Source organism: Solanum tuberosum, unplaced genomic scaffold (genome assembly GCF_000226075.1).
Source record: "Solanum tuberosum cultivar DM 1-3 516 R44 unplaced genomic scaffold, SolTub_3.0 scf00018, whole genome shotgun sequence".
NCBI classification, from domain to species: domain Eukaryota; kingdom Viridiplantae; phylum Streptophyta; class Magnoliopsida; order Solanales; family Solanaceae; genus Solanum; species Solanum tuberosum.
In genome coordinates this window covers 2,471,232-2,483,042 of record NW_006238944.1, presented here as the reverse complement: position 1 = coordinate 2,483,042, position 11,811 = coordinate 2,471,232, and the positions used below count along the sequence as shown (strand labels likewise).

Genomic DNA, 11,811 nt, shown 5'->3' with positions numbered 1-11,811 from the left:
TCTGAATTATTTTTAAAAACACAAAACAGTGGTGTGGTAGTAAAGAGTGATGAGCATACAGAAAATGTTGATTATTATGGAAGAATCAGAAATATTTTAGAGATATCATACATAGGTGGTAATTCAGTCATATTATTTCAATGTGACTGGTTTGAAGTTCCACCTCAAGGTCGAAGTCAAAGTAGAGGTTACAAAAGAGATGAATATGGATTTGTATGTGTAGATGTGACACAGATTCATTACACAAATGATCCATTTATTTTAGGCTCACAAGCTCAATCTGTGTATTATCTTAAACATGGTCAAAATGAAAAATGGCATGCAGTGGTAAGGGTAAGACCACGAAATTTGTATGATGTACCCGAGCAAGAAAGTGAACCAGAGCCATATCAACTAATTGACTTGGTTGAAAGGGGAGAAACAAGTCTTCAAGTAGAATCGGATAATGATAATGTTACAATACAAAGAGAAGACATTGATGGAGTGAGTGTTGAAGCACCTTCTCTCAATAATGAGGAAGAAATAGACCTAGAAGTTATTGATGAATCTGATGGTGAAAATGGAGAAAACTTCAATAATTTTTCGTCAGATGGAGAATATCTTTCTGAAGATGAACATGAAGCTGACGAAGATGATGATTGGTTGTGCTTTTCAGTTAGTGCACAAGATAATTTTACTTATTACAATCACTTCTTTTAAAAGATTTAGCTCCTCCCATCTACATGCATCTTAACCGTTATGCTTGTTGTTGAAAATAATGTTAACTGAATTATTTTTTGGACATTTGGTGTTGCTCCATATTAACTGAATTATTTTTTGGACATTTGGTGTTGCTCCATATTGCTGATTCTTTTTTTTGGTCTATAATTACTTCATGAAAATTGTAAGATTATGATAGTTTATGTTGATGTGCTCAATTATTTCTATTAGTCAACCAAGATAACTATAACATGAAACTAACCCCTTTGGTTGGTTGTTTATTGTGCCAACGACGCGTAAACAACTTGTTAATATTTTATCTTTGCATTATAATTTGAATTATTTCTCTCAATTTCTAAGCATATTTTGTCTACTTTCTAACATTTCTTTTTATTTATATTCTAGATTTCAATAGTACAATCATTTTTAACATGTGTTTCAGTATATCATGATGACAAATGTGCCTGTTTCTGAGAGTATAGGAACTACTAATGTAATTTCGCATCCCCAATCAGGTAAATTAATCATTCACTAATTATTATTTTTTAATTTTTTTTTAGCTTTTATGTATTTTGCTTATTGTAGATCTAAATACTTTCTTATATTTTTTAGGACAAAAAAGAATGGGGAGGGGAAAGACAACAAGGCTTTCAATTCAAAAGAAACGTAAAAATATAAATGGCAAGTTAAGTGTGATTATTCCACCGGATCAAAGAGTTGCATTAGGTCCTGGAGCTAACGATTTTGTTACCGAGATTTCTGTGAAAGTTTTTCAGCATGCTAGGCATGATATCAAGAATTGGAAGAATGTTTCTGATCTAGCAAAAGATAGAATCATTGCGCATATACTGGTAATTTACTTCATTTCTCCTAAAAATCTGATCTAGCTTGTAAAAAGTAACATCCTAATAGCTGATAAGTGTTTGTTCAAATAAGACTAATCTAATTTTATTGTTTAATTTTAAAATTAGGTGTAGAGTATAAATGTTGATAGCTTAGACAGAGTATTTTTTGTATTTTCGAGCATATCATCAGACTAACTTGATTTAGTTTGTTAGTATGTATTTCACTAGAGTGACAACCCTATTTCTTAGGGGAAGAAAAAAGGGTTGATTCTTTTAAATCTTTACCTGAATTTAATTGTAAGAGTAAAATATCTTTTGGATAGAAAACTTCTAGTAATTATTGCAGAAGAAAGTTGTGAAACATGAGACTTTATGAACTTTATTTTTTTATTAGCTATTGATAAGAAAATGCCTACAATACTTTTTTGTCTACTAGAAGTGATCAAATTACTTGTCGAAATTGTTTAACATATTGAAACAATTGGTAAAGCATGAGAACTTTTGAACTTAGAAATAAGATGAATCTTAATTGATGAAGCTCGCAATATAACCACAGACCAATAATCTGGAAAAAAAAAACCAATTCAAACATTTGTATTTTTTTTATATTGCATCACACTCCAATCTTTACTGTCCAATTAAGTAGTATTGCAAATTTAAACTTGCTATACTATCTAATGCTCAGTTTTCTTCTCATGTTGAACAATTGTTGTCTAGTTCTTTTGTCTAAATATTATAGTCTCAATCATATAAGATAATTGTCCAACAAGTTAAGAATTATTTTAACTCTAGTTGTGCTAAGTCTACTTTTTGCTTATATTTATTTGTCAATGACAATTGATTTCCTAACTGTGTTGTTGTTATAAGCTGTAGATATCTTCTAATAAACAAATTTGGGGACAAGTTACTATGACCTTGATATTTCTCTTCATTCTTACATGAATTCACTGTATTAATCTGATTATTTTTATGGTTGTTATCCTTCTATTAGCAACTTACATATATGTTTCCTATTTTTTTCAAGAAGCAAATAATAATTATTTTATTTTTTAATTAGTCATATACAATCAAAGTTCTATTTCAAGTAAGTTCACTTAAATTTTGTTGTGAGCAGGACACCTTCCAACTATCCGACACACAACATGTGCGGCATACTATCTTGGATCAAGCTAATAAACTATATCGATATCGTCGTAGTAGACTCCATGATCATTTCAAGAAATATGCTACAAAAGAGGAGACCTTTTTGAACATGCCAGCAGAGGTTAATGAAGTTGAATGAAAATTCTTGGTGGAGTATTTCAGCTCAGATTCTTTTAAGGTAATTAAGAGTACATCAGAATTAAATGAATTTAACAATATTATTATTTACTTTATTGGTTTTCTTGTTATAATTAAATTTATGACACTTAAAAACTCAAATTTAATGCAGAAAATGAGTGAAAGAAATAAAGCTAATAAAGCAAAACAAGAAATACCTCATATTTGTGGAAGTAAATCCTTTTGAGCAGTATCTTTAGAAAGGTGATGAGATATTTCTTTATTTTTGTGAACTTCAATCATTCTTCATTCAACTTCATAATTTGATTTCTTTTGTTAGAGAGACACAAACACTGGAAAAGAGCCAAATTTTCAGAAACTTTGGGAGTTGACTCACATGAAGAACGGACATTGGGTTAATGATGTATCTTCTGAACTGAATGTACATGCATAACTCTTATCTTTATTTTTAGAACATAAAAATATCAAAGCATTATATTAAAAGCGTAAGTTTGTATTACTCTTTTGCAGGATAAGGTGAAGGAAATTGTTGCTGATCAAATTCAAGAAAATGAAGAGGAAATCGATACAGATCCTATTGCTAATGCAGCATTTGTGAGAATTATGGGAGAAAAGTCGGGATATTATCGTGGTCAAAACTTAGGAATTAAGCCAAGCAAGAGATCTATGAATGAAATTCAAGAGCAACTACAAGCACAATAAAAAGAGACAGAAGAAGAACGTCGTAAACGTGAGAGTGTTGAAGACAAGCTAATTGAAGTTCAAAAAAACTTGAAGAGGAGCAAGAAAATCGAGAAGTTATGTAAACTCGTCTAGTGCGCGATCAAAAAATGGTAAAAGAGGGCATAAAGGCACTGGTATCCCATATGCAAATTTCTAAGGTACAAGCGTTAATGATCAATTTCTTGCTTTTGATCCTAAGAGTATTTTGATTATGCTATTCTTAAAAAACTTGTCCTAGTTATTTTGACGTTATAACATAGCTTATCTTTATTAGATCAATCATTTTTCAATTCCTTATATTTGCTATTCTTAACAGAGTGGTCTTCCATCTGCAATTCTCAACATTATTACCGATTCAAGTGATTCAGATGTTGCAAATCCTACAAGTCTTATGAATGACATCGGGGTAAGTAAGTTTAAATTTTAAGTTTATTACAAGAGACTTTATTACTGAAGGATAGTTAGAGCTTATTCATCTAAGACAAATTGTCACACCCCTTTTCGCGCACAGCGGCAGAAGGGTTTTTCCAATTTAAGTGACGGTATTGATTTAGGGATTATTTTATTTTTTCAGAGTCGCCACTTGGAATTGAGTTATGGTGTTCCAAGTCACCTTTTTTTTAATCCCTAATCAAAGGAAATGACTCTTTATTTGGTCTGCGAACCAGAAAATCAGGTAAGGAATTCTGTTGATCGAGGGGAAGGTATTAGGCATCCCTCGAGTCCCGTGGTTCTAGCACGGTCGCTTTTATTGACTTATACTTATCTTGATACATATTTGGATAATTTGTGTCTATATGCCAAAATTTGCTTATTTTTTAATTGTTGAATTTTTATTAGTCTTAAACCGGATGCATAACTGCATTCTCGATCTTGACATTTGGAGACATAACTGTCTTCCCCTCTCGATTTCATAACACTTAATAATTTCAATTTACACCTCTTGGTTTGAATTAACAAAAAATAATTATTAAAACAATTTGGACAAGGTGCGTCACCGCATCCTTGAGTTTCTTTTAAGTGTTTCAAAGAGAGATGTGTAACCACATTCTTAATTGAAACCGACCTTTGAAACGGGTCATATATTTAAATAATTTACCTATTACTAGACAACTTAAACATTTTATTAGTGATTAAATTACATTTTTTTTCTATTTATATTCATGAATACAATTTAAATAATAAAAGTCTAAATCTTAAACAAATAGAAAATTATTTCATATTCAATTTCGATATAGATGCATTTACATTTTTAGTATTCTTACAAGCTATGACAAAAGACATAAAAAAAATGTAACTCTTCATCTCTTAATTTTCTAAAATAAACATTTTTTAATTTTAGATAAATTTGACTAAACAAACTATTAGAATACTATTTTCATTGATTTGATTTAATTTTAGTTGGATATAAAAGGTGCTTTAATTGATACTAGCATATAGTACCAAATGGAAGATAACATAGAATAAAATAAAGAGGAAATATTTCAATATTATAGCATCAAAGTTCAAGATAAAAGTCAAAATATTTAGTTTAGATTATAAAAATATTTAAGCTCTAAAAATGGAGTTAAACTTAAGTTCGGTAAAAAATTACGTATCTACACAAATCATATGATTTTCAAGTAGATTCTTTAAAAGAATAATTGATTTGATTTTTAAATTGTCACGGTATCTTGTTATGGTAACTACAATGTAAAATTTATAAAAAATGAAAAGTGCTGAGTTTCTTAATATTTTTTAATGATGGACTTTAGATTGTACAATGACTTGTCCATTCCGTAAGAAAATCCAATTTCAATATGCTAATGTTCTTTATGTCTTATCATTGGATTGTTGGTTTGAATGACAAGTGAAACTGAAAAGTCAGCCTCGTATGTTTTATATCTATTTATTTTCAATGACATAAGTATATGATTGTTATTATTAGTTATACTTCTATAACGACAAGACTTCAAATCTTCTCGACTGCTCTTTTGACTACCAAAAAAGAACCATAAGTTGATTTGTTAGAGAACAATACATCAAACAAAAAAGATGTATTGTTCTCTAACAAATCAGCTCATGGTGCTCATTTGGTAGTCAAAAGAGCAGATTTGAAGTTCTCTTTCAATTTTGAGTAGTCATTGAAAAAATGATTAGATTGGACTATGATTTACTTTCCCGCATTATATGTTGTGCATATATTATATGAGTTCATGTGGTCACTATTTAGTCTTATTTCTCTTCTAAGTGAAAGGTCTATTTGAATTAGCTTCCCAACCCCCACAAAGGTAAAGATAAGATTGCATATATTTTATTCTTTTGATACTTTGTTTATAAATTTACATTGAATATATTATTTTCATTGATTTTTAAAAAAAATGTAATTGTATTTATCTTCTTTTGTAGGATGAACGTGCTTAAACCAACACTACTTACAATATGATTCATGTCATGCACAAGCTATCAGAGGAATATTTACTTGTTAAGTTACTAGTAGATTAGTACTACTTAATGATATTTCTTATATTATGTTTTTATTCATTTCGTAAATTAAGACATCCTATGTAGGAATTTTTAGTTTTTAAAATTCCAAATATCTAGTGCATCAGTTCTATGCATTGACGTTTTGATGACTAATTGTAGAAAAAAAAAATGTAATTATAGCCACAATAATGGTTGTTGTTAAAAGTCTACATAACAAATTGTTAACCGATTTTTCTGCCCATTATTTGCAACTACTAATTTTATTGGGAAAAATAATAATTTCTTGCAACAATTTTTTTGGTTGCTAAAGATTTACATAAACAACAATCGTGTACTTTTTACCAACAAAATATAATTTATGGTAGTAACTTTTTTTGTTGCGTAAGTTAACTTTTTACAACAATATTTTTTTGTTGTTGCAAAACATTTCCCAACAGCATTTTAGGCAACAACGTGCAACAAAAAGTTTTTTGTTACTAAAAGTACTTTTGGCAACAACATTGAATATATTGCAACAACATTGAATATATTGTTGGAAAATCCCTTCTCCATTGTAGTCATGTAATGGTAGGAAATGGCGATAAACTCCGTATTACATATCTGGGAGATAAATACATTGGAAGGAACATACGTCTAAAAGATGAATTTGTTGTACCTAATCTCAAAAAGAATCTCATTTATGTTAGTAAATTTGTAAAGGATAATGCATGTTCTTTGAAATTTACTGATGAAGGATTTATTGTTAAGGACAAGAGAACAAAGACAATTTTGGAAAAGGGAAATATGAGGCATAATATGTACACCTTGGAAGGGAATTTGCATGAATCTTTGACAGCTACAAAGGCAGAAAAGAATTCGGATAGTATCTGGCATCAATGATTAGGACATCCACATTCAAGAGCTTCAAATTATTTGCATCACAATAAGATGATTGATGTAGAAAGTTGGAATAAAAGTGTATCTATTTGTACTAGTTGTCAAATGGGAAAAAGTTGTAAATCACCTTTAAGCGAGTAAAATAAACGAGAACTTGAGCCATTAACAAAAATACATAGCGATTTATGGGGTCCGGCCCCTGTGACTTCATCTCAAGGAATAAAATACTATGTTGAAGATTGCACGATTCACTTGGTTTTATCCATTGAAGAAGAAATCTGATTTTTTTCTCTATTTTTATAACTTTTCAAAAAATAGTCGAAAATCAGTTTTCCAAGAAACTCAAAGTATTTCAATGTGATGGAGGTGGAGAATTCAATAGCTCTGAGTTCACAAATTATTTGGCTCAAAATGGTATTCGAAGACAAATATCTTGTCCTCATACACCTGAACAAAATGGAGTGGCCGAAAGAAAGCACAGACATATGGTTGAAACATGCCTGTCACTACTCTTCAATGCAAACTTACCTTGTGATTTTATTCCTTTACCTCATATAGAGGACCTATTCGATCAATTACAGGGAGTTGTCCACTTTTCAAAGATTGATCTTTGATCTGGTTATCATCAACTTAGAATCAGGGAGGAAGATATTTCCAAGACAATATTCAAAACTCGATACGGGCACTATGAGTTCCTTATGATGCCTTTTGGATTAACTTATGCTCCGGTTGCATTGATGGATTTAATGAATAGAGGGTTCATGCCATTTCTAGACAGGTTTGTGATAGTATTTATTGATGATATCTTGGTATACTCTCATAGCCAGGAAGAACACGAGAATCATCTGAAGACAGTGCTACAGACCTTGCGAGAATATAAGCTTTAGTGTGAATTTTGGCTAGACTCAGTAGCATTTTTGGGGCATGTGGTGTCCAAAGATGGGATCAAGGTGAATTCCAAAAAGACAGAAGTTGTGCATAAATGGCCCAGAACTACTTTGCCAACAGAATTTCAAAGCTTTTTGGGCTTGGCAAATTACTACAGCCGTTTTTTGCAGGATTTCTCCAAAATAACATCTCCATTGACTAAGTTGACACAGAAAAATGCCAAATTTCTGTTGACAGAAGAATGTGAGTAAAGCTTCCAGAAACTCAAAATGTGTTTGACAACAACACCTATATTGTCCTTACCATCGGGTTCTAGAGGTTTTACGGTATTTTGTGATGCTTCGAGTGTTGGTTTAGGATGTGTTCTTATGAAAAATGGTCGTGTTATTGCCTATGCTTCAAGGCAGATGAAGAGGTACAAACAAAACTATCCTACTCGTGATTTGGAGATGGTTGAAGTGATATTTTCTCTTAAAATTTGGAGGCATTATCTACACGGCGAAACTTGTGAGATATATACCGATCATAAGAGCTTAAAGTATATTTTTCAACAGAGAGATCTGAATCTTCGACAACGGCGATGGATGGAGCTACTCAAGGATTAAGATTGTGTTATTTTGTATCATGCTGGTAAAGCTAATGTTGTGGCTGATGCATTGAGTAGAAAATCTATGGGCAATTTAGCACATATAATTCCTAAAAAGAGACAATTGGCAAAAGATGTGCAAAACTTGAAGGCACAAGTGTCAGATTTAGTGTGGGAAATTCAGAGATATTGCTAGCTTGTGTGCAAGCCAAATCTTCAATAGTAGAGCGCATTAAAACTACTCAATATGAGGATGAACAGATTTGCAGAAATCGAGATGAGGTCATAACTGGTAAAAGTAAGCATATGATGGTCAACTATGCTGGTATGCTTCGACTAGGTAATCGGTTGTGTGCACCAAACATAGGCGGGTTAAGATGAGTTATTCTTGAAGAAGCTCACAACTCTAAATATACTATGCACCATAGTTCCACTAAAATGTATCATGACCTGAAGCAATTGTATTGGTAGGAAGGTATGAAGAAAGATATTACTAATTTGGTTTCCAGTTGTTTGACTTGTCAATAGGTTAAAGCAGAGCATCAACAACCTGTAGGGTTACTACAAGAGATCCAAATTCCAGAGTGGAAATGGGAAAGAGTCACTATGGATTTTGTGGTTGGTCTACCCCGAACCCTTAGAGGATATGATTCTGTATAGGTAATTGTAGACCGACTAACAAAACCATCACACTTCTTCCCAGTAAAGACTACATTTGGTGGGGTGAGATATGCACAGATATTTATGAATGAAATTGTTCGACTTCACGGAGTGCTAATATCCATCATATATGATAGAGGGTCACAATTCCTTTCACGCTTTTGGAGATCCTTTTAAGAAGCTTTGGGTACTCGAGTAGACCTGAGTACTTGTCACACCTCGAGGCTACCCCGAGACGCGGACACGGGATATAGGATAACAAGTGACCCCAAGCTAACCCTGCTGGCGTAATCATGAGCATACTAAAGATAAACTGAATAATAAAAACTGTGCGATAGCTATCATCATGAATAAAATGAAAAGATAGGGAATAATCATAAACTATAACTGAGATGAATGAAAACTGATGAGTTTAATACAAAGAAGATATTAACTCAATTCTATACTGAATCTAACCAAGTCTGAAATAAGCCTCTAAACTGACTAGAAATGTTGGGACATGCCCCAACTAGATCTACCAAAACTGAAACTAAAGCACTAAAAATACTGAAAAGAAATTAGTACCTATTGTCCTCGGAGAAAGAGGGCTCGCCATTGATTCTGCTGAATTAGAGATCAGAAAATGATCTAAGCGTGATCTGGATGCTGAGAACCTGAACCTACATAACGAGAAGATGTAGGACAGAGTATGTGTCAGTACTTGTAAGGTACTGAGCATGCAGGATAGAATAAAGTTGAAATAACATATAACTGAACAAAGCAAATAAGGAATGATATAATCTGAACATGATATAGATACTGAATACTGAGCTAACTGAATACAATGACCAATTTATAACATGCTGAGACTGAATACTGAATATACTAATACATGGTCAATGTAATAGAATCTGACTGAATTGTGGGAGCTACTAATAATCGATAATAAAACCACGTGAGCTAAATGTGGAGTCTGATGTATACGCCCCATCGAGAGGACCCAATATACCCTGCCAGGGGTATAGAGGCATACTGGTGTGATCACTGAAATGATGCCCATAGAGGGGACTTACAACCTACGTGGCTAGTAGTTTTCGGACTATTTGGTTACGCTAAACCCTAGTCCAACTCGGTATTATGCTACTCCCAATGGATTAAGTGATTAACACATTATGACTGAATTTCTGAAGTTACTGGATAGCTCAAACTGGTCATGCAAACTGAATATGGAACAATTAACTGATATTGATGCATTAATAACTGAGGCATGTATAACTGAATAACTGGAATATTTGACCTAGCATGTGTAATTCAAGAATTAAAGAAATACATAGCTAGGGTTTAGGAATTCATGTAATAAACTGAATATTAACACACTAATCTGATTTGGATCATTCTAACAGCTAAGAACCCAATAATTCTAACATTCAAGAAACCCTAGGTCTAGTCATAATAAGGGAATCAAGAAACTGATTGAAAACTAGGGACCTAATGGGGTGAAAGGAACCCACTAGTGGAATCCCACATACCTGGTGACGAATTCCACAGAGAAATCTTTAGACTTTGGGAATGGAACTGATGGAACCTTGTTGCGTTCTTGAACTAGGGTTCTTGACTTCTCTTCTCCTCTTACGTTCTAATTTTTCTAAGTTTTGATTAATGAGTTGACTTAGGTAAGTTCTAGTTATGTTTCTAGGCTTAAACTGACTAAAACCTCATAATTTAGGGTCTAAACGACGTAGCTTAGAGATCCAACAAAATAGGAAAAGACCAAAAGACCCCTGACTTAACTGTTGTGGGAATGACTGACAGACGGGACCTACAGTTCGTAGATTGGGGTCGTAGGTCAAGTATGCCCGACAGGACTTCATTAAAACTAGTATAACTCTTTAGTCGAAGGTTGGATTTCATCAAACTCGGTGGCGTTGGAAAGAGGATTCAATAATCTATCATATCATAGGTCATGGGACACATAATTCCTTTTGTGCTGGGAGTGATAACCATTTGAAGTTGACCCAATTAGCAATTTCCCCCTAATTGGCTGTTGGCCTTCACCAACGATCAGACCAACGAACCATGGATCGAACGACGGTTCGTACTGGTCGGCCGTCGTTTGCATCAGAGAATGGGTAAAGGGGGCCTCGATCCATGGACACATACCACGGATCGTGGTCTGGCCTATAGACCGTGGGTCGAGACTTAGCTAATTTTTTGAGCTGGGTTTGGGAAAGGGTTGCAGTGGTGAACCACGGACCACCAGCACGGGCCGTGGTTTGACGTACGGTCCGTGGGTGGCAACCGTGGGTTGCACCTGCAACTTCTCAAAACCTACATTTTTGGTCTGTTTTGGATACGGGGTGTTACATTATCTCCCCCTTGGGACCATTCATCCTCGAATGAAGACTAAACTAGCTGAGTATGGAGGGAAGAAGCTGCAATCCCTACCACTAAGTACTAGAAACTGATTTCTGACTGAACTGAGTTCCAAGAACATGCAAATACGTTGAAAATGCAAGGCTGAGTGAAGGAACAAAATACTAAGATTGAATTAGCGCATGAATGACTGAAAAACTGAAGCGGAACTATTACCTCAAGCTGGAATGGAATCGGAAGGAAAGAGGTGAAGATACTAGGACTTCATGGATACTTCTGCTTCCAGCTCCCTCTACGGACTGACTCCTCCACAAAACCTTGACTGAAGCGACTTCTTTGTTTCTCAACCTTCTAACCTGACGATCGAGAATCTCAACTAGTACATCCTCATACGAGAGACTATCTTTCATGGCCACACTCTCTAATGGCACTATG

The 11,811-nt window shown here is 33.5% G+C and overlaps 3 long non-coding RNA genes across 3 annotated transcripts in view; all 3 read left to right on the top strand.

Moving 5' to 3' along the window:
* LOC107058331 (uncharacterized) overlaps positions 1-1,215 on the top strand; it is an 8,898-nt gene extending 7,683 nt beyond the window's left edge. Inside the window, exon 2 of the long non-coding RNA XR_001471942.1 lies at positions 1,142-1,215. This is a non-coding gene — a long non-coding RNA (uncharacterized lncRNA). The remainder of the gene's footprint in view (positions 1-1,141) is intronic.
* A 150-nt stretch (positions 1,216-1,365) lies between these two features.
* On the top strand, positions 1,366-3,046 carry LOC107058330 (uncharacterized). Its single transcript, XR_001471940.1, has 3 exons — positions 1,366-1,550; positions 2,659-2,865; positions 2,977-3,046. It is a non-coding gene; the product is annotated as an uncharacterized lncRNA (long non-coding RNA).
* Positions 3,047-3,119: 73 nt separating this feature from the next.
* On the top strand, positions 3,120-6,131 carry LOC102584456 (uncharacterized). The gene is made up of 4 exons (XR_366772.2): positions 3,120-3,246; positions 3,336-3,706; positions 3,865-3,954; positions 5,937-6,131. It is a non-coding gene; the product is annotated as an uncharacterized lncRNA (long non-coding RNA).
* The last annotated feature ends 5,680 nt before the right edge of the window (positions 6,132-11,811 follow it).